This window comes from Sciurus vulgaris (assembly GCF_902686455.1).
Source record: "Sciurus vulgaris genome assembly, chromosome: X".
In the NCBI taxonomy this organism is placed as follows: Eukaryota; Metazoa; Chordata; class Mammalia; order Rodentia; family Sciuridae; genus Sciurus; species Sciurus vulgaris.
The window spans coordinates 71,170,267-71,190,605 of NC_136471.1; the positions used below are offsets into that span (position 1 = coordinate 71,170,267).

The following is a 20,339-nucleotide window of genomic DNA, read 5'->3' on the forward strand; positions in this document are numbered from 1 at the left end:
TGGTATGTTTTTCCCCATCCTTTCACTTTTAGTCTATGGGTATCTTTTTCTATGAGGTGAGTCTCTTGCAGGCAACATATTGTTGGATCTTTCTTTTTAATCCTGTCTGCCAGTCTATGTCTTTTGATTGATGAATTCAGGCCATTAACATTCAGGGTTATTATAGAGAAATGATTTGGTTTCCCGGTCATTTGGTTCATTTTTAACATTTTGTTTATTTATTTGTTTGACACAACTTGTTTCCTCCTTTATTTGACAATTCCTTTAGGATAATTCCTCCCTTTGCTGATTTGCTTCTTTGTTTTTCATCTCTTCCTCATGGAATATTTTGTTGAGAATGTTCTGTAATGCTGGGTTTCTTTTTGTAAATACTGATTGCATTATTGAGTTCTATAGTTTCTTTTTTTAGTTTTTCTTTGGAAGATCTATCTAGTGGTAACAAAGTTGTGTTAAAGTTACCCTGTATTATTGTGTTGTGATTTATTCTTGAAATTGGAAGCATTTGTTTGATGTATTTAGGTGCTGTATTGTTTGGGGGATTAAATATTTATGATTGTTATGTGTTGTTGATGTATGGTTCCCTTAAGCAGTATGAAATGTCCTTTGTTATCCTTTCTGAGTAACTTTGGCTGGAAGTCCACTTTATCTGATATGAGGATGGAAAGCCCTGCATGTTTACACAGTCCATGCACATGATATGTATTTCCTCATCCTTTCACCTTCAGTCTGTGGATGTCTTTTCCTCTGAGATGAGTCTCTTGAAGACAGCATATTATTGCATCTTTTTTTAAAAAAATCCAATCTGCCAGTCTATGTCTTTTTTTTTTTTTTGGTGTCAGGGATTAAACCCAGGGACACTTAACCACTGAGCCACATCCACAGCCCAATTTTGTATTTTATTTAGAGACAGGGTATCACTGAGTTGCTTAGTACCTCGCCCTTCTGAGGCTGACTTTGAACTTGAAACCTCCTGCCTCAGCCTCCCAAACCACTGGGTTTACAGGCATGTACCATTGTCCCTGGTCAGTCTATGTCTTTTGATTGTGAATTTAGGCTATTAACATTCCATGTTCTCATTGAGGTATGATTTATATTCCTGTTATTTTCGTTAATTTTTGGTTTTTAACTTGGTTTCTCCTTTGATTGACTTTTCCTTTAGTGTAGATCCTCCCTTTACTGATTTACATTTTTATTTCATTTTTTCCTCATGTAATATTTTGCTGAGAATGTTCTCTAGTGCAGGCTATCTAGTTGTAAATTCTTTTAACTTTTGTTTAGCATGAAAAGTTTATATTTTATCATCAATCTGAAGGTTAAGTTGGCTGGATATAAGATTCTTGGTTGGCATCCATTTTCTTTCAGATTCTGGTATATATTTTTCCAGAATCTCCTAGTTTTGAGGGTCTGGATTGAGAAATCTCTTGGTTGGCATCCATTTTCTTTCAGAGTCTGGTATATATTGTTCCAGGATCTCCTAGTTTTGAGGGTCTGGATTGAGAAATCTGCTGAGATCCAAATTTGTTTCCCTCTATATGAAATCTGAACGTTTTCTCTCGTGGCGTTGAAAATTTTATCCTTATTCTGTATGGTAGCCATTTTCATTATAATGTGTCTTTGTGTGGGTCTATTTTAATTTTGTACATTTGGGTTCCTATAAGCTGCTTGTATTCGATTTTCTATTTTACTTTTAGTTTTGGATATTTTCTGGTATTATTCATTGAAAAGATTTTGTGTTCCTTTGGTTTGTATCTGTGATTTCCTCTATTCTGAGAAATCTTAAATTTGGTCTTTTCAAGTTATCCTATAATTCTTGGAAGTCCTGTTCATGGTTTCTTACCATCTTCACTGTGTGCTCAACTTTATTTTCAAGATCATATATTTTGTTTTCTTTGCCTGAGGTTCTGTCTTCCAAGTGATCAAGTCTATTGGTGATGCTTTTTACTTAATTTTTAACTTAGATTTTTTTCTTCCATTTCAAGGATTTCTGTTTGTTTATTTTTCAGGATCTCTATCTCTTCATGGAAGTGATCTTTTGCTACCTGTATTTGTTCTCTGACATCATCCTTTCCTTCACAGATCAATTTAAGTATGTATATTCTGATCTCTTTCTCTGATATTTCTTCTACTGTGTCATCAATTGATTCTAGTATTGTAGCATCTGGGTTTGCTTGGGGTATTTTCTTCCCTTGTTTTTTTCATGTGGTTCGTGTGTCTTGCCATTTAGCAGTGCAGATCTAAGGTATCACAGTTTCTTATAGTGCCCCTGCAGGCTTCTGATATCTCACCTTTAAGGTAGAAATCAATATTAACAGCACCCAATGCAATCAATATGCACCTTAAACCAAATAGCACCTATTAAGATGTTTATAGTTTTGTCTCAATAAATAGAAATGATGTGCTCAATCATTGCCTACAATATAAACAGTAGGTTTGCAAAAGGGCCTACAATTTCTGAAGGTAGACAAAGAGAGAATTTTGGTGGCATAGGATGTGTATTTATGACATGGGGGGGGACAGAAGTATTAGATAATAGGAAGAGGGAAAGAGGAATTAATAGACATTGTCTATTAGCAGGAGAAGAGACAGAAAGAGAATGTGAGGAAACGTGGGAGGAAAATAAATAGAAAGAGTGAAAAAAATAAAATCAGAAAATAAAAATAATAATAAAATAAAATAAGAAAAAAAAAGACATGGAAAAAATGTAAAAATAAAAGCAAATACAACAAAACTGTAATATACTATTCAGACATCTCAGTCCTCAACAGCCTGATGCATGAAAAGTACTTGGTTTTAAAAATGGTGGGGATGTGAGAGCTGGAAAAGAAAAGAAAACAATATATCAAAGGAAAATTGAACAATTAACTTTTTCCGTTGGAGCTCAATAGTTTTTCTGCTTCCCTTCTCATTTGATAATTGTCTGGAATTTGTTGGTATCTCCACCTTCAGGATGGTGAGAGTTATTAGGGTGTGAGGGTTAGACTTTGAGGTGGAACTCCTGGAGGTGGGGTATAGCAATTACCAGCCCCTGTTGGAAGACTGCGCCCCAGGAATCTCCATGGGGTTCACTCATGTGATGTAGGAGCCTGATCTTAGACCATTATGTCACTTACATACCCCACAATTCCTGGCCTCTAATTTAGTCTCTAAACCTTATCTCTCTCACCCCCACCCTTTCAACTTCCCAATCAGGCACTTCTTTCTCCAGAGGTCCTGAGAGATGAGTGCCAGGCCCTGTGTGCCTGTCATGGAGAGCTGTTCTATATCAGGTGGATCAGTTCCAGGTGTTGAGAACCATGGGCTGGCCACATAGCTGCAAGCACTGGGCTGGGTGGGTGACTAGGGAGGAGTTGGGAGACTGGGGATTGAGAAACCAGAGGACCCTGTTGATTGCAAATAGGTGGGACCAGGGGATTGGTGCATGCTGGATTGTGGAGGGAGTTGAGGACCCGGCTGGTATCAGGTCCCAGCAAGTCCCAGCCTGAGTTGGCCCTGGAAATCTGGTGGGTACTGGATTGGTTGGCTGGGCAAGACAAGGGCAAAATGCCCTCACACTCTCTTCCAATCTATGGACACCATGCAAGGCTGTCTCCTGTGTCTGCAGCAAGATGGTGGCTATTAACAACCTAGGGAGACTTCAGGTTAAACCAAGCCTCAGGTACCTTGGTGATGGTATTCCAGGCTCTGGCTGGTTTCCCAATATGGAGGCTACAACAATATGAGATGGCGATGGTGTTAGCAGAGATAACCCAAGATGGAGGAAGAGGTGTCCCAAGATGGAAGGGACCACTTTCAGAAATAGGGCAATGAGGGCAGACATGCAGTGATTTGGGGCAGCCACATTCAGAGATGCAGCACTGTGGTAGCAGTGCTGCAGTGAGTGGCTGCCTCCAGGCTCTGTCCAGTGTCCCAAGCTGGAGGGACACTCCACTACAGTGTCCCTCACTACATTGAGGTGGCTATGGTGGTGGTTGCTGTGTCTAAAGATGGAGGCAGCTGCATTAGAAGATGAGACAGTGGCAGCAGGCTGTTCAGTGATAGTGGGCAGCCACGTTGGTAGATGGGAAGCCCTACACAGTGCTGGAGCTCTGTGCAGCACCAATTTTCATAATTTTTGAAGTTATTGAATATTGTTCTGCAGATAATCTCTAAATTTTCAGTGAGTATTCATTTTATATCACATTACATTTTTCACAGCACTTTTATTTTAATCATTAGGTTTATGACTGACAAATGTATAACCATGAGGAACAAGATTAAAGTAAGTCAAATGAGGCACTGTGAGTGCAAATTTTAAGGAAACTCTCATCTTCAGGGTTGTGAGGACACTTCACTTGCCTCACCTTAATCCTGGTCTTGATCATCACTAGAATTTAAGTTCTTCTCATAAGTTATTTTTTCATTTCAAGTACTTTATCATTTATGTGGTTTTGTCTGTGTCTTCTATTCTGTACCTTTGGTCTGCCTGTCTATTTTGGTGCCAATACCATGCTGTTTTTGTTACTATTGCTCTGTAGTATAGTTTAATGTCTGGTATTGTGATACCTCCTGTTTCATTTTTTCTACTCAGGATTGTTTTGGCTATTCGAGGTCTCCTGTTCTTCCACATGAAGTTCTGATTGAGTTCTCTATTTCAATGAGGAGTGTCATTGGGACTTTAATTGGAATTGCATTGAATCTGTATAGCACCTTTGGTAGAATGGCCATTTTGACAATGTTAATTCTGCCTATCCAAGAACATAGGAGATCTTTCCATTTTTGAAGGTTTTCTTCAATTTACTTCTTGAATGCTCTGTAGTCTTCATTGTAGAGGTCTTTCACCTCTTTTCTTAGATTAATTCCCAAGTATTTTATTTTTTTTTTGAGGCTACTGTGAATAGAGTGGTTTTCCTAATTTCTCTTTCAGAGGATTCATCACTTACGAATAGAAATGCACTAGATTTATGTGTATTGATTTTATAAATACAGTCACCTCATATTAGACAAAGGAGCCAAATACATACAATGGAGAAAAGATAGCCTCTTCAACAAATGGTGCTGGGAAACCTGGAAATCCATATGCAGTAAAATGAAATTAAGCCTCTATCTCTCACCCTGCACAAAAATCAACTCAAAATGGATCCAGGACCTTGGAATCAGACCAGAGACCCTGCATCTTATAGAAGAAAAAGTAGGCCCAAATCTTCATCATGTTGGCTTAGGATCAGACTTCCTCAACGAGATCCCCAAAGCACAAGAAATCACAGCAAGAATCAATAAATGGGATGGACTCAAACTAAAAATCTTTTTCTCAGCAAAGGATACAATCAAGAATGTGAAGGGAGAGCCTACAGAGTGGGAGAAAATCTTTTCCACACACACTTCAGATAGAGCCCTTATCTCCAAAATTTATAAAAAACTTACAAAACTTTACACCAAAAATACAAAGAACCCAATCAATAAATGGGTCAAGGAACTGGAGAGACACTTTACAGAAGAAGACACACAGGAATAAATATATGAAAAAGTGTTCAACATCCCTAGTAATTAGAGAAATGCAAATTAAAACAACTCTAAGATTTCATCTTACTCCAATTAGAATGGCTATTATCAAGAACACAAACATTAATAGATGTTGGCGTGGATGTGGGGAAAAAGGCACACTTTTACATTGTTGGTGGAGTTCCAAATTGGTGCAGCCACTCTGGAAAGCAGTATGGAGAATCCTCAGAAAACTTGGAATGGACCTACCTTTTGACCCAGTTATCCCACTCCTCGGTTTATACCGAAAGGACTTAAAATCAACAAACTACAGTAACACAGCCACGTTGATGTTTATAGCAGCTCAGTTCACAATAGCTAGATTGTGGAACCAACCTAGAAGGCCTTCGACAGATGAATGGATAAAGAAACTGTGGGATATATACACAATGGAATACTATTCAGCTATAAGGAAGAATAATATTATGGCATTTGCAAATAAATGAATGGAGTTGGAGAATATCACGCTAAGTGAAATAAGCCAACCCCCAAAACCAAAGGCTGAATGTTTTCCCTGGTAAGTGGATGATGATACATAATGGGGGTGGGGGTGAGAGAAGAATGGAGGAACTTTAGATTATGTAGAAGGAAATGAGAGTGAGTGGGTATGAAAAATGGTGGAATGAGATAGACATCATTGCCCTATGTACATGTATGATTACATGAATGGTATGAATCTACATTGTGTACAACCACAGAACAAAATGATATACCCCATTTGTATACAATGAATCAAAATGCATTTAATTCATTTAATCTGTAAAAGATAAAAAAATAAATAAAAAAGACTGTCTTTTTAATGGCTAATGGCATATTTCTTCATTTGGATCTATATATTCATATGAGGTATCTTTTTCACCTGTAAAATTATGCCAGCCAAACCTATCCTCTGCTACTACATTAAGAAGAATAGGCCAAATGCTATAGATCCAAGGAGGATGAGAGACACATGAAGTATATCTGGATCCATCCTAAAAATTGGAGCCAACTGCAGCTAAACCCAATCCAAGCAGTCCACTTACAGATGCATAAGGAGAATAAATGATTTTTGTTTTAATTCACTGAGTTTTGGGGTGATTTGGTATGCAACATGTTTGTAGATATGACTGAGTGATATAGAGTGTTAAATGGCTTCCCTAAGATGACATGACTTATCCATGATAGACTTAGGAGTAGAATCCAGGATCCCTGACACCTAACATTGTGCTCTTTCTACCAGAACACAATAAAGAAATTAGTGATTGTTTCACTTTTCTGGATACCCTGGGTTGGTAGTAATGTGAGTTTCCACCCTTTTCCTGCCAGGTACATACTCTCTAGGTCCTCCAACTAAATACCCAGTTTCATTTATCACTTCTTAAGGTACAAGAGACCCCAGGGGTAATGCTTTATTCTGTTATATTTTGGTAGTCTCATGCCTCCCTTCTATAGTCCATGTCCAATTCTAACCCATTGCAATTTATATTTCTAAAGACATAGTCTTATTTGGACTTTAAAAAATACCATTATTTTATTTTATCCAAGCCTCACAATATCTACAGATGACATGATCCTTATGTAGTTTGCTCTAGATTCATTTGAATCCTAAACCAGTGTAGAGGAACAAAGTAGGAGCTTAAATCAAGGCAATATAGGTGCTGACTTCATCTGGACCATACTGAGAACTCTATTTAAATAAAAGAAGGCAGTATATGCCCCTTCCCCCCAGAAAAAAAAAAAAAAAACAGAGAAGCAAATTGAGTTGGGAAAGGTAGTGCCATAGAAGGGTATGGTAAGCACAAAGTGTACATGAGAATCAAAGTATAGCATTTTAGGCATCTTAGGAATAAGCAAGTAGCTGCTTCTCCTGCAGTTCCTTGAAATTACTCAATATTTGCATCCTTTGTCAAATTCTATCTATCCTCCATTGGGACATAGGTTGGGGGTAGAGGATAGTTTTACACTATCGTTCTATCCTCATTCTATTTTAAAAGTGGAGCATCCATTAGTAACAGCTGTAGTGGACTTAGAATAGGAGTAAGAATTGTGAGATGATATTTAGTGGTTTATCAGAAGCTAGAATATTTCATTTTTATTTAAGCCTAAGACTTCTGACTCTCCTTAATTCTACACTAAGAATTTCACATACTCAGAAAATATTTTTTTTAGAATATTAAAACAAAATTGTCACGGTACACATGCATAACTAAAAACAGTATACAGAGCCTTATAGTTAATAAAAATAATTTTCTGTCCTAGCCCCTTCCAAGGATAACCACATTTAACTAATTGAATAACAATACATTAAACACTCAAGTTTCCACTGAAAAAAACCTGCAGAAACATATTCACTGTAATCAGAGAGCCTGGTGAGTTGGAGTTTAGAAAAAAGTAAACAAACAATCTCTCAGGTACCTTTATTGTTTATATATTTTTACCACTCCAAGTAGATATTTTTGAGAGAATACTTTTGATTTTCCAATTTATGGGAAGGTGGGTTGATTTGCAAATCTCCATCTTGTGGTTTAGGAAAATATATGTACTGAATATTTTAGTGTGTTTTAAATATATCACTCCCAGATAATCTTTTATATGCATAACTCATAAAGGAGGTGGTAAAAAAAAAAAACTTTTCATAGAGTAAGCTTCCAGTGGTAGTGTTCTTGTATACTTTTTATTTACTATTCTTACCTCACTGTTTTGGCTAGGAATTCAAGTACTCTGTTGAATAAAAGAGATGAGTGCAATCAAATATTATTGATATATATTTTAGTCAACTTTCTTGTCACTGTGACAAAATACCTGAGAAAATCAACTTAAAGGAAGAAAGGTTTATTTGGGCTCATGGTTCCAGTGGTTTTAGTCCATAGTTACTTAGCTTTGCTTATTTAATTTCTGATCTTAGAGAAAAAACTCTTGGCTTTCCACTTAGCGCTATCACTTTTGCTCTTCGGTGAGGCAGAACACCATGGTAGGAAGTGCATAGTAGAGCAGAGGTACTCAGCTCATGATAGCCAGGGAGGAGAGATAGACAGAAAGAGAAAGGAAGGTACTGGGTACAAGATATACCATTCAAAAACATGCCACATGTGACCCACCTCCTTCAAAAGGCCACATACCTTGAAGTTTCCACCAGCTGGGGACAAAGACTTTAACACATGAAGGGTAGAAACAGACTCATAGACTTATGGTGGAAAAATTGGGAACCAAGTAACATATTCACAGATTTATAGTTGATTCATGTCTACTAAGGTGTCATAGACACATCATGGTAAAAGGACAGTCTCTTTAAATAAATGATGTTGGGGAGGGTTTCAAGATGGAGGCCTAGAGGGTGGCTGCATTTCATGTTGCTCCAGGACTCAGGATTTAAAAGAGGAGATATTGAGACACTTGGGACCAACTCAAAGCAGTCGGGTGACTCTCACCCACTGGGAAGGCGTCCCAGATGGGACAGTGGTCCCGGAACGCAGGGAACTTTGTGAAGTAGAGCTGCCAGCGAGACGCCCCTCCCCCCACTGGAGCAGTGAACTCGGACAACTGGGAGCGCCGTAAGGGAGGCCGCTCGGCACAGCGCTGGGACTCGGAGCAACCACTGGGGCTCCGGCGGCTGCCCAGGGGAGGAGTGGCGAGGAGAACTGTGTGGACTCAGAACACCGGGGCCTGCACTGAGGAGGAGGAGAGGAGCGTGGCCGCTTGGGTTCGGAGTGACTACACCAGAGCTAAAGGCGGTTGCCAGAGGAGAAGCCGCGCGGCGAGATGTTTGGACTCAGAACGACTGCTTCTGAACCCCGGGGCCTGCCCTGAGGACGAGGAGGAGGAAGAGGAGCATGGCCACTTGGTTTCGGAGTGACTACAACAGAGCTACAGGCGGTTGCCAGAGGACTGGCTGCGTGGCGAGCTGTTTGGACTCTGACCACTTCTGAACACCGGGGCCTGCCAGAGGGGGAGGAGGAGGAGGAGGAGCGTGGCAGGTCATTTGGACTCGCAGAGACTGCATTAGCGCTCCAGGCGGCTGCTCAGAGAAGAAGGTGAGTGGTGAGTTGTTTGGACTTAAAGTGACAGCTCCTGAACACAGGGGGGCTGCCTGGAGGAGAAGCGTGGTGGGTTGCTTGGTCTGGAGTGGCCGCACCAGAGCTCCGGGCGGTTGCCCAGAGGACCCGTGCAGCGGGTCACATGGATTCAGAGCCACTCAGAGCGACCGCTCCTGAACACCCGGGGGGTTATCTGGAAAAGGAGGAGGAACGGGGAGGGTCACTTCGACTCGGAGTGATTGATTGCCCAGGGCTACGGGTGGTTGGTGGGAGGTGGAGGCACGCAGTGAGTTTCTTGGACTCCTAGTGACCGCACCGGAATACTGGGCGGCTGTCTGGAGGAAGAGGCGTGTGGCGGGTCTCTGGGACTCAGAGCGATTGTACGGGGCCCCAGGTGGCTGCTCAGAGGAGGGGCCGCATAGCCAGGCGATTAGGTGCAGAGCAGGGTCCCAGGATCTAGGAGGCTTCTTGGTGGAAGAGCCGCACAGAGACAGGCTTAGGGCGGAGCGAAGGTTCCAGACCCGGGGGTAGATTCTCTGAGGAGGGGCAGCCTAAGGAGATTCATCTGTGAAGGGTGAGGCTCCCAGGCCCAGGAGGTAGGGCCGGACCCCTGGGAACATTGCAGAGGAAGGCAGCCCAGCCCAGGCGGTAGCTGTAAATTGAGGGGAACCTCTAGGAGGGAACTGACCAGCGAGACATCCCCACCAGGTGAGTCTTCCCTGCCGGGTGAGGTTTCCCCACAAGGACGGTAAAACCAGAGACTCAGGCCCAAACAGGCCTTGCCTCAGCCCCGCAGCCTAGGTCCCCTTTGGATAACCATTGGTTAACAAGTGGAGGCACCTCTGCCCACTAGCAGGGATTATACCCCACCTGAAGGCCACCACTCCTAGAGAGGCAGCTTCCTTGTGGAGCACCGCATTATCAACTTCCTCTAAGACTTCAGCCTACTGAAGGCTAAGGGGGGATATATATAGAAATCTTCAGGGACATTGTTAGTCAATAGAGGAAATCTGCAATATCTCAGCGGTCCACTGAAACCTGAACAATATGAGAAAACAAGGAAAGAAAATGCTGCAAACAAATCTAGATGTTACATCAATAAAACCCAATGACAGCATGGCAGAAGAAATGACAGAAAAGGAGTTCAGAATGTACATAATTAAAATGATCAGAGAAGCAAACGATGAGATGAAAGAGCAAATGCAAGCATCGAATGATCACACCAATTGACAATTAAGAGAGCAAATACAGGAAGCAAAAGATCATTTCAATAAAGAGTTAGAGATATTGAAAAAAAACCAAACAGAAACCCTTGACATGAAGGAAACAATAAACCAAATTAAGAACTCCATAGAAAGCATATCCAATAGGATAGAACACCTGGAAGACAGAACCTCAGACATTGAAGACAAAATATTTAGCCTTGAAAACAAAGTTGAACAAACAGAGAAGATGGTAAGAAATCATGAACAGAATCTACAAGAACTATGGGATATCATGAAAAGGCCAAATTTAAGAATTATTGGGATTGAGGAAGGCTTAGAGAAACAGACCAAAGGAATGAACAATCTATTCAATGAAATACTATCAGAAAATTTCCAAAATCTGAAGAATGAAATGGAAAATCAAGTTCAAGAGGCTTATAGGACTCCAAATACACAAAATTACAACAGACCCACACCAAGGCACATTATAATGAAAATACCTAACATACAAAATAAAGACAGAATTTTAAAGGCTGTGAGAGAAAAGAACCAAATTACATTCAGGGGGAAACCAATACGGATATCAGCAGACTTTTCAATCCAGACCCTAAAAGCTAGAAGGGCCTGGAACAGCATATTTCAAGCCCTGAAAGAAAATGGATGCCAACCAAGAATCTTATACCCAGCAAAACTTACCTTCAAATTTGACGATGAAATAAAATCCTTCCATGATAAACAAAAGCTAAAAGAATTTACAAAAGAAAGCCAGCACTACAGAACATTCTCAGCAAAATATTCCATGAGAAAGAGATGAAAAACAAAGAAGCAAATCAGCAAAGGGAGGAATTATCCTAAAGGAATTGTCAAATAAAGGAGGAAACAAGTTGTATCAAACAAATAAATAAATAAAATTTAAAAAATGAACCAAATGACTGGGAAACCAAATCATATCTCAATAATAACCCTGAATGTTAATGGCCTGAATTCATCAATCAAAAGACATAGACTGGCAGATTGGATCAAAAAGAAAGATCCAACAATATGTTGCCTGCAAGAGACTCACCTCATAGAAAAAGATACCCATAGACTAAAGGTGAAAGGATGGGGAAAAACATACCATGCACATGGACTCAGCAAAAAAGCTGGAGTATCCATCCTCATTTCCGATAATGTGGACTTCAAGCCAAAGTTAGTCAGAAGGGATAAAGAAGGTCATTTCATACTGCTTAAGGGAAGCATAAATCAGCAAGATATAACAATCATAAACATCTATGCCCCAAACAGTGGCTCATCCATGTATGTCAAACAAATCCTTCTCAATTTCAGAAACCAAATAGACCATAATACAATAATACTAGGTGATTTTAACACGCCTCTCTCACCACTGGACAGATCTTCCAGACAAAAATTGAACAAAGAAACCATAGATCTCAATAACACAATCAATAATTTAGACTTAACGGACATTTATAGAATATACCATCCAACCAAGAGCGAATACACTTTCTTCTCAGCAGCACATGGATCCTTCTCTAAAATAGACCATATATTATGCCACAAAGCTAATGTTAGCAAATACAAGAAGATAGAGACACTAGCATGTATTCTATCAGATCATAATGGATTGAAGTTAGAAATAAATGAAAGAGTAAAACACAGAAACTATTCCAACATCTGGAGATTAAACAATATGCTATTATATGATGAATGGATAACAGAAGATATTAGGAAGGAAATTAAAAAATTCTTAGAGGTAAATGAGAACAAGGAAACATCATATCAAAATCTCTGGGACACTATGATAGCAGTACTTAGAGGGAAATTTATTTCATGGAGCGCATTTAATAAAAGAAGTAAAACTCAACAAATAAACGACCTAACACTACAGCTCAAAGCCCTAGAAAAAGAAGAACAGAACAGCACCAAAAGTAGTAGAAGACAGGAAATAGTTAAACTCAGAGCTGAAATCAATGAAATTGAAACAAAAGAAACAATACAAAAAATTGACAAAATAAATTGTTGGTTCTTCAAAAAAATAAACAAAATTGATAAACCTTTAGCCACACTAACAAAGAGAAGACGAGAGAAAACCCAAATCACTAAAATTCGGAATGAACAAGGAAATATCACAACAGACAGGATTGAAATACAAAACATAATTAGAAGCTATTTTGAAAATCTATACTCCAACAAAATAGAAAATTTCGAAGACATCAACAGGTTTCTAGAAACATATGAATTGCCTAAACTGAACGAGGAGGACATAAACAATTTAAATAGACCAATTTCAAGTACTGAAATAGAAGAAGTCATCAAAAGCCTACCAACAAAGAAAAGTCCGGGACCAGATGGGTTCTCAGCCGAGTTCTACAAAACCTTTAAAGAAGAGCTCATTCCAATACTTCTCAAAGTATTCCATAAAATAGAAGAGGAGGGAACCCTCCCAAACTCATTCTATGAAGCCAATATCACACTGATACCTAACCAGACAGAGACTCATCAAGGAAAGAAAATTTCAGACCAATATCCTTAATGAACATCGACGCAAAAACTCTCAAGAATATTTTCGCAAATCGCATACAAAAATATATTAAAAAGATAGTGCACCATGACCAAGTGGGTTTCATCCCAGGGATGCAAGGATGGTTCAACATCAGGAAATCAATAAACGTAATTCACCATATTAATAGACTTAAAGTCAAGAATCACATGATTATTTCAATAGATGCAGAAAAAGCATTTGATAAAATACAGCACCCCTTCATGCTCAAAACACTAGAAAAAATAGGGATAGTGGGAACATTCCTTAACATTGTAAAGGCCATTTATGCTAAGCCCATGGCTAATATCATTCTAAATGGTGAAAAACTGAAAGCATTCCCCCTACAAACTGGAACAAGGCAGGGATGCCCTCTTTCACCACTTCTATTCAACATCGTTCTTGAGACTCTGGCCAGAGCATTTAGACAAACCAAAGAAATTAAAGGGATACAAATTGGAAAAGAAGAACTCAAACTATCCCTGTTTGCTGATGACATGATTATATATTTAGAGGAACTTGGAAATTCCACCAGAAAACTCTTAGAACTCATAAGTGAATTCAGTAATGTAGCAGGTTACAAGATCAATGCCCATAAATCCAACGCATTTTTATACATAAGTGATGAATCTTCAGAAAGAGAAATTAGGAAAACTACCCCATTCACAATAGCCTCAAAAAAAATAAAATACTTGGGAATCAATCTCACAAAAGAGGTGAAAGACCTCTACAATGAGAACTATACAACACTAAAGAAAGAAATTAAAGAACACCTTAGAAGATGGAAAGATCTTCCATGTTCTTGGATAGGAAGAATTAATATTGTCAAAATGGCCATACTACCTAAAGTGCTATACAAATTCAATGCAATTCCAATTAAAATCCCAATGACGTACCTTACAGAAATAGAGCAAGCAATTATGAAATTCATCTGGAAGAATAAGAATCCCAGAATAGCTAAAGCAATCCTTAGCAGGAAGAGTGAAAGAGGGGGTATTGCAATACCTGATCTTCAACTCTACTACAAAGCAATAGTAACAAAAACGGCATGGTATTGGTACCAAAATCGAAAGGTAGATCAATGGTACAGAATAGAGGACATGGACACAAACCCAAATAAATACAATTTTCTCATACTAGACAAAGGGGACAAAAATATGCAATGGAGAAAAGATAGCCTCTTCAACAAATGGTGCTGGGAGAATTGGAAATCCATATGCAACAGAATGAAACTAAACCCATATCTGTCACCATGCACGAAACTAAACTCAAAATGGATTAAGGACCTCGGAATCAGACCAGAGACCCTGCAGATTATAGAAGAAAAAGTAGGTCCAAATCTTCACCTTGTTGGTCTAGGACCAGACTTCCTTAACAGGACTCCCATAGCACAAGAAATAAAAGCTAGAATCAACCACTGGGATAGATTCAAACTAAAAAGCTTTCTCTCAGCAAAGGAAACTATCAGCAATGCGAAGAAAGAGCCTACAGAGTGGGAGAATATCTTTGCCAATCATACTTCAGATAGAGCACTAATCTCCAGAATCTATAAAGAACTCAAAAAACTCTACTCCAAGAATTCAAATAGTCCAGTCAACAAATGGGCTAAGGAAATGAATAGACACTTCACAGAAGAAGATCTACAAGCAATCAACAAACATATGGAAAAATGTTCAACATCTCTAGTAATAAGAGAAATGCAAATCAACACCACCCTAAAATTCCATCTCACCCCAATTAGAATGGCGATTTTCAAGAATACGAGCAACAACATGTGTTGGCGAGGATGTGGGGAGAAAGGTACACTCATACATTGCTGGTGGGGCTGCAAATTAGTGCAGCCACTCTGGAAAGCAGTGTGGAGATTCCTTAGAAAACTTGGAATGGACCCTCCATTTGACCCAGCTATCCCACTCCTTGGCCTATACCCAAAGGACTTAAAATCAGCATACTACAGAGATACAGCTACATCAATGTTCATAGCTGCTCAATTCACAATAACCAGACTGTGGAACCAACCTAGATGCCCTTCAATTGATTAGTGGATAAAGAAGCTGTGGTATATATACACAATGGAATATTACTCAGCCATAAAGAATGATAAAATTATGGCATTTGCAGGCAAATGGATGAAATTGGAGAATATCATGCTAAGTGAGATAAGCCAATCTCAAAAAGCCAAAGGACGAATGTTATCGCTAATAAGTGGACGATGACACATAATGGGGGGGGAGGGAAGGGTTAGTGTTAGGGTTAGAGTTAGGGTTAGGGAGGGGGGCAAGTATGGAGGAAGGAAGTACTGTATTGAGGGTAAAGAGGGGTGGGAGGGGTGGGGGGAAGGGAAAAAATAACAGAATGAATCAAACAACATTACTCTATGTAAATTTATGATTACACAAATGGTATGCCTTTGTGCCATGTACAAAGAGAGAAACAACATGTATCCCATTTGTTTACAATAAATAAATAAATAAATAAATAAATAAATAAATGATGTTGGGACAACTAGACATCAACATGCAAAAGTATACGGTCATACCTTTATTTTACACCATATACAAAAACCAACTCAAAATTAATTAAATAATTTAATGAAAAATCTGAAACTGAAAAAAGTACTGGAAGAAAACATAGGGGAAATGTTAGGAGACATAGGTCTGGTAAATGAATTTTTGACTACCACCCCATTTGCACCTGCAACAAAAGCAGAAGTATATAAATTGATTTATATCAAAATAAACATCTGTTTGACCCAGAAAATAATCAACAGAGTTAAGAGACAACCTACTAAATGAGAAACTATTTCTAAACCCTACATCTGATACACATTTGGTTTATACACAAATTATATAAGGAACTCAATTCTATAGTAAGAAGACAATACAATTAGAGAATTGGTTAGTGAACAAAATAGAAATTTCTGAAAATAAGGTATACAAATGGCTAATGGATATATAAAAATACTCATAATCATTACCTGCAGAGAAATTCAAATTAAAAGTACAATGAGATATTACCTTGCACCTCTTAGAAAGTCTGTTTTCAAATATGTAAAAGATAAAAAAGTACTGTTGATGATACAGAAAAATGGGAAAGTTGCACCCTGTTGGTGAGAATGTAAACTAGTATTCGCGTTATGGAAAACAGTATGGAGGTTTCTCAAAATATTAAATGTAAACATCCAATATAATTCAGCATCCAACAGCTGAATAGAAATTCAAAGGAATTAAAATCAGTGGAAAAGATATATTTGCATTTCCATGTCCTTTGCAACATTATTCACAACAGTCAAGATATGGAAGTAAAAACATGTCCATCGATGGATAAATGGACAAAGAAAATGTGGTATAACTGCACAATGGAATACTATTTTAAATTAAAAGGAAGGAAATCCTGACTTTTGCAACAACCTGAATGGACCTAGAGGACATTATACTAAGTGAAATAAATCAGACAGAAAGAAAAATACCACATGATCTCACTGATGGAAAATTTTTAAAAGATGACCTCATAAAAGTAGAGAATAGAATGGTGGTTAACAGGAATTGAGTGGGGAGGTTTGGGAATGTGTTGGTCGAAGGATGCACAATTCAGTTAGATAAGAGGAATGAGTTCTGAATAATCTACTGTACAACATGGTGACTATAGTTAATAACCATGAATTATATTCTTAAAAACTGCTAAGAGTAAATTCAAAATATTCTTTCTCCCTGAACCCCCAGTCTCTGCCTGGTGCTGGAGCAGTTCTAGAACTCCATCTCTGGGCACTTTCCTGGTGTTAGCTTTGCTCCCCCAGATTGTAATATGGTTGTTAGGAACAGTCCCTAGACCACGAAGTGTAATGCTAAGCTGCCTTTCTCCTGTTTTTCAAAGTTTATTGATGACTAAACATTTTTATTCATAGAAAATTATTTGGCAAATTAATGATTTATACATTCTACATCTATATACATTTTAAAATAATATTAAGAGACAGAGCAAGATGCTAACTGAATTAGATTCTCTAGTGATCATTTTCCTACAAGTACACCAAGTTGATCATCTATTTACATATACGAAGCTACCTTCACAAGAGCTATAGAAATCATGAAAGAGACTATAGTGCCTCCTTTATCGATAACAAAATTAAAAGATACTTTGAAGAAGGCAGGAAGGAAAGAGTTGCCTGTGACACACCTCCTCCAACTTCAAGCATCCAAGCATATAGAGAAAGGATTTTCACTTGGAGGAGAGAGAGAAAATTAAGTCCAGAGCTTAGACTTGAAACATAGTACCAGATCCACCATGGTGAAACACAGTGCTTAGCAAAACCCCATGACCCTTGCTGCCAATCCAATACCTGCACATTAATCCACTAGAACTGTCACAGGTCAGTACACTGCCTCAGTTCCTCCTCCTACAACCTCAGGAGGCATAGCAGGGAGCAAAAATTCTCCCTGAGAAGGGCACAAAAGCTAGCACAGGTCTTTTTCTTATAGTTCAGTACCAGGCCCACCACAGTGAGGTCCAGCATTCATTAGAAACTGAAGGCATTGTACACAGGCCAGAGCTCACAGTTGGAGCTTATAAACTGAAACTGGCCATCAGGTGGGAGACCTGTGGGTAGATGGGTGGCATAGAGTCATTTTTCTAATTCAAAAGGCTAAGTATATTTTTAACTTGAAATAATATAATTGCAGTATTTTCATGAAAACAGTTGCCTGGTAACATATTGCTTCTGAATCAGTTCCAGAAACAAGACAACGACCTAAAACATCCAAACTATTCCCAGAGTCCTGTTGGGAAGCAAGCTTACAATTTCAATATGGTCTTTTGCAGGATCAGTACTGAGCCATGAACTTATTAGAGATTAGTGAACATTAGCCTGGTTACTAATGCTATGACACAGAAAAGTACTTTCTCCTTGATGAAAGAGTGAGGACTTTTCAGGCACATCTGTGGAGGCATCCCAGTGCCATAACAAGCAAATAAATGATCTGGGTTGGATGGGTGAAAATGAACTTCCCACATTTCAGTTTCATGAAACATCAGCAGAGATACAGGCATAGTGCCTTGTCTAACATTCCAAATACTCAGCATTCCATCCTGGACACCAGTACCTATAACATGCTGCTGGTTGGGATGTCTGTTAACATAGAAAAATGACATTTGATGTCACAGGCTCTTTGCAGTACCAAATCCGCGGATATTTGTCACCACCTGCAGCAACAATTTGCATGGGTGGTGGACTGGAAACTGAGCTACTTCTATCTCTGAGCTGCTTCCTTACTTACTTGTTTATAGAGGATAGAGGAAATGAGGCTTACTTGCTTTGAGAGGAGAGAGAGAGAGGCTTTGCTTAAGAGAGAGAGACTACACTTTCAGAGATCTTATCTTCTTAGGCTTCTGCTGCTTCTTCTTAAAGGTGCATCCTGCATCCTGTGAACTAAGGATGCGTCTACCTAAGGTGCTTTAGTGCACTGCGATCTGCCTATCTGTGATCTGCAACCTAAAGGTGTGTTCTCAGTTCTCCACTCCGAGATCTGCCTTCCACCGCTGCCCCTACTCCCTGCTTCTATCTGCTTGCTGCCTTTTCTTCTTCCTTTCTGCTAGTGGCTTCTCTCCGCCTCTTGCCTCTTGCTGGTAGCTGCTGCTTTCGCTGTCGCGCTCCGCCTACGGCCCGCTTATATCACCTCCAGGAGGCAGAGAGCAGGGCCACGCCTCTTATGCAAACATTAGGCAAGACGCTAGATATCCGAGCAGGCATGATTAGGAGTGCTCGAGAACACATGCGCATGCTTTGTGTGCATGGACGATAAATCACCTGAGTGTGCTTATGTCAGTTAACCTCCTACCAGCCGACAACCTTTGGCTGACTGCCAGGCGCCATCCTGGCGCCGTCTGCATGGCACAGCCCCCAACAATTAGAACACCAGTCAATGATATCTGAGAAGGTTCATTTCCTTGTTGTCTGAAGTCCCACATTTTTAACTGTTCAATTGAATATACTGTAAGCATCTCAGGAGTTCAAAGAAAGATTACAGAATAGAGTGTACTGCTATCTGCATTGTCTATAGTTCTTACAACTTCCTGTGACCAACTCTGAAGAGATTTATTTGACCATCCTCTCCAACTATGAGAATTTCTGGGTTGTTGCATACAATGCCTGTACATGTAGCACTGTAATAGAAAGGACTGCCAGGCCCCATATGGTAGTGGGCTGCTGTTCACTGCTGGTTGACTAACAGAGTCTGGTTATTTAGATGATGGAGAAAAACTGTTGCACATCCTGTTGATGAAGCAGCTACAATTCTTTCCTGGACAAAATTGTAAATTCATGACGTCACCATGATGTTTGTTATCACACAATAATTTAAGGTCATTTTTGAATCCTCTGTCAGAGTTCAAATTCCCCAAATCTCCAACAGATTACAGTGAAACGTAATTCTCCTCATTGTCCCAAGAGCTGGTATCGAAATTCTCTCTGGTCTGTGGGCTTCCTGGAGTTGCTGATTGCCAGTGGGTTTGCTGATTTTCTGACACAAACTTGGTATAAATTTCCTTCATGCTGAAGACAACTGAGAGTCAATTTTTTGACCTGTATCATTTCCAGCCTTTGAGTGGGCCTGGGAAACCTCCACACAACCTATGACTGTGTGGCTCTTATGGCTATGAGAAACAGGTGAAACCCAGCTTAGCATTAGCCTTGATGGTCAAGGGACTATTTCTACCACCCATACCTCAACCTGGGGTAGAACAGATAATACTAGGATAGTGCCCATATATAGAGCTCTAGAAGTATCCCAGCCCAGGCAGAAACCAGTGCCCAAGTGGGCCACACTCATGTTTCTGCACATATGGGCTTTGGTGCACTACTGAGACCATGAAGCTCTGAGGTTCAGGAATAACACAGCTTAGCATCTGCCTAGGTGACCAGGAATTGCATTTATCAGCACTACCTCACCCTAGGGCAGGTTAGTGTGTTGCCAGATCTCATCTGCCAGGGGTAGAACAAGGCATCAATCATAAGACTTTGTTCTTAGTGGTGAGTTGGTGAAACTGAACATAGGGAAGTTATTAATGACT

The 20,339-nt window shown here is 39.5% G+C and overlaps 1 pseudogene across 1 annotated transcript; it reads right to left on the reverse strand.

Annotated features, from left to right (window-relative positions):
- Nucleotides 1–19,073: 19,073 nt before the first annotated feature.
- On the reverse strand, nucleotides 19,074–19,820 carry LOC306651109 (nucleoporin Nup43-like; annotated as a pseudogene). The gene has a single exon. The product of its transcript is annotated as a nucleoporin Nup43-like (transcript).
- Between the last annotated feature and the right edge of the window lie 519 nt (nucleotides 19,821–20,339).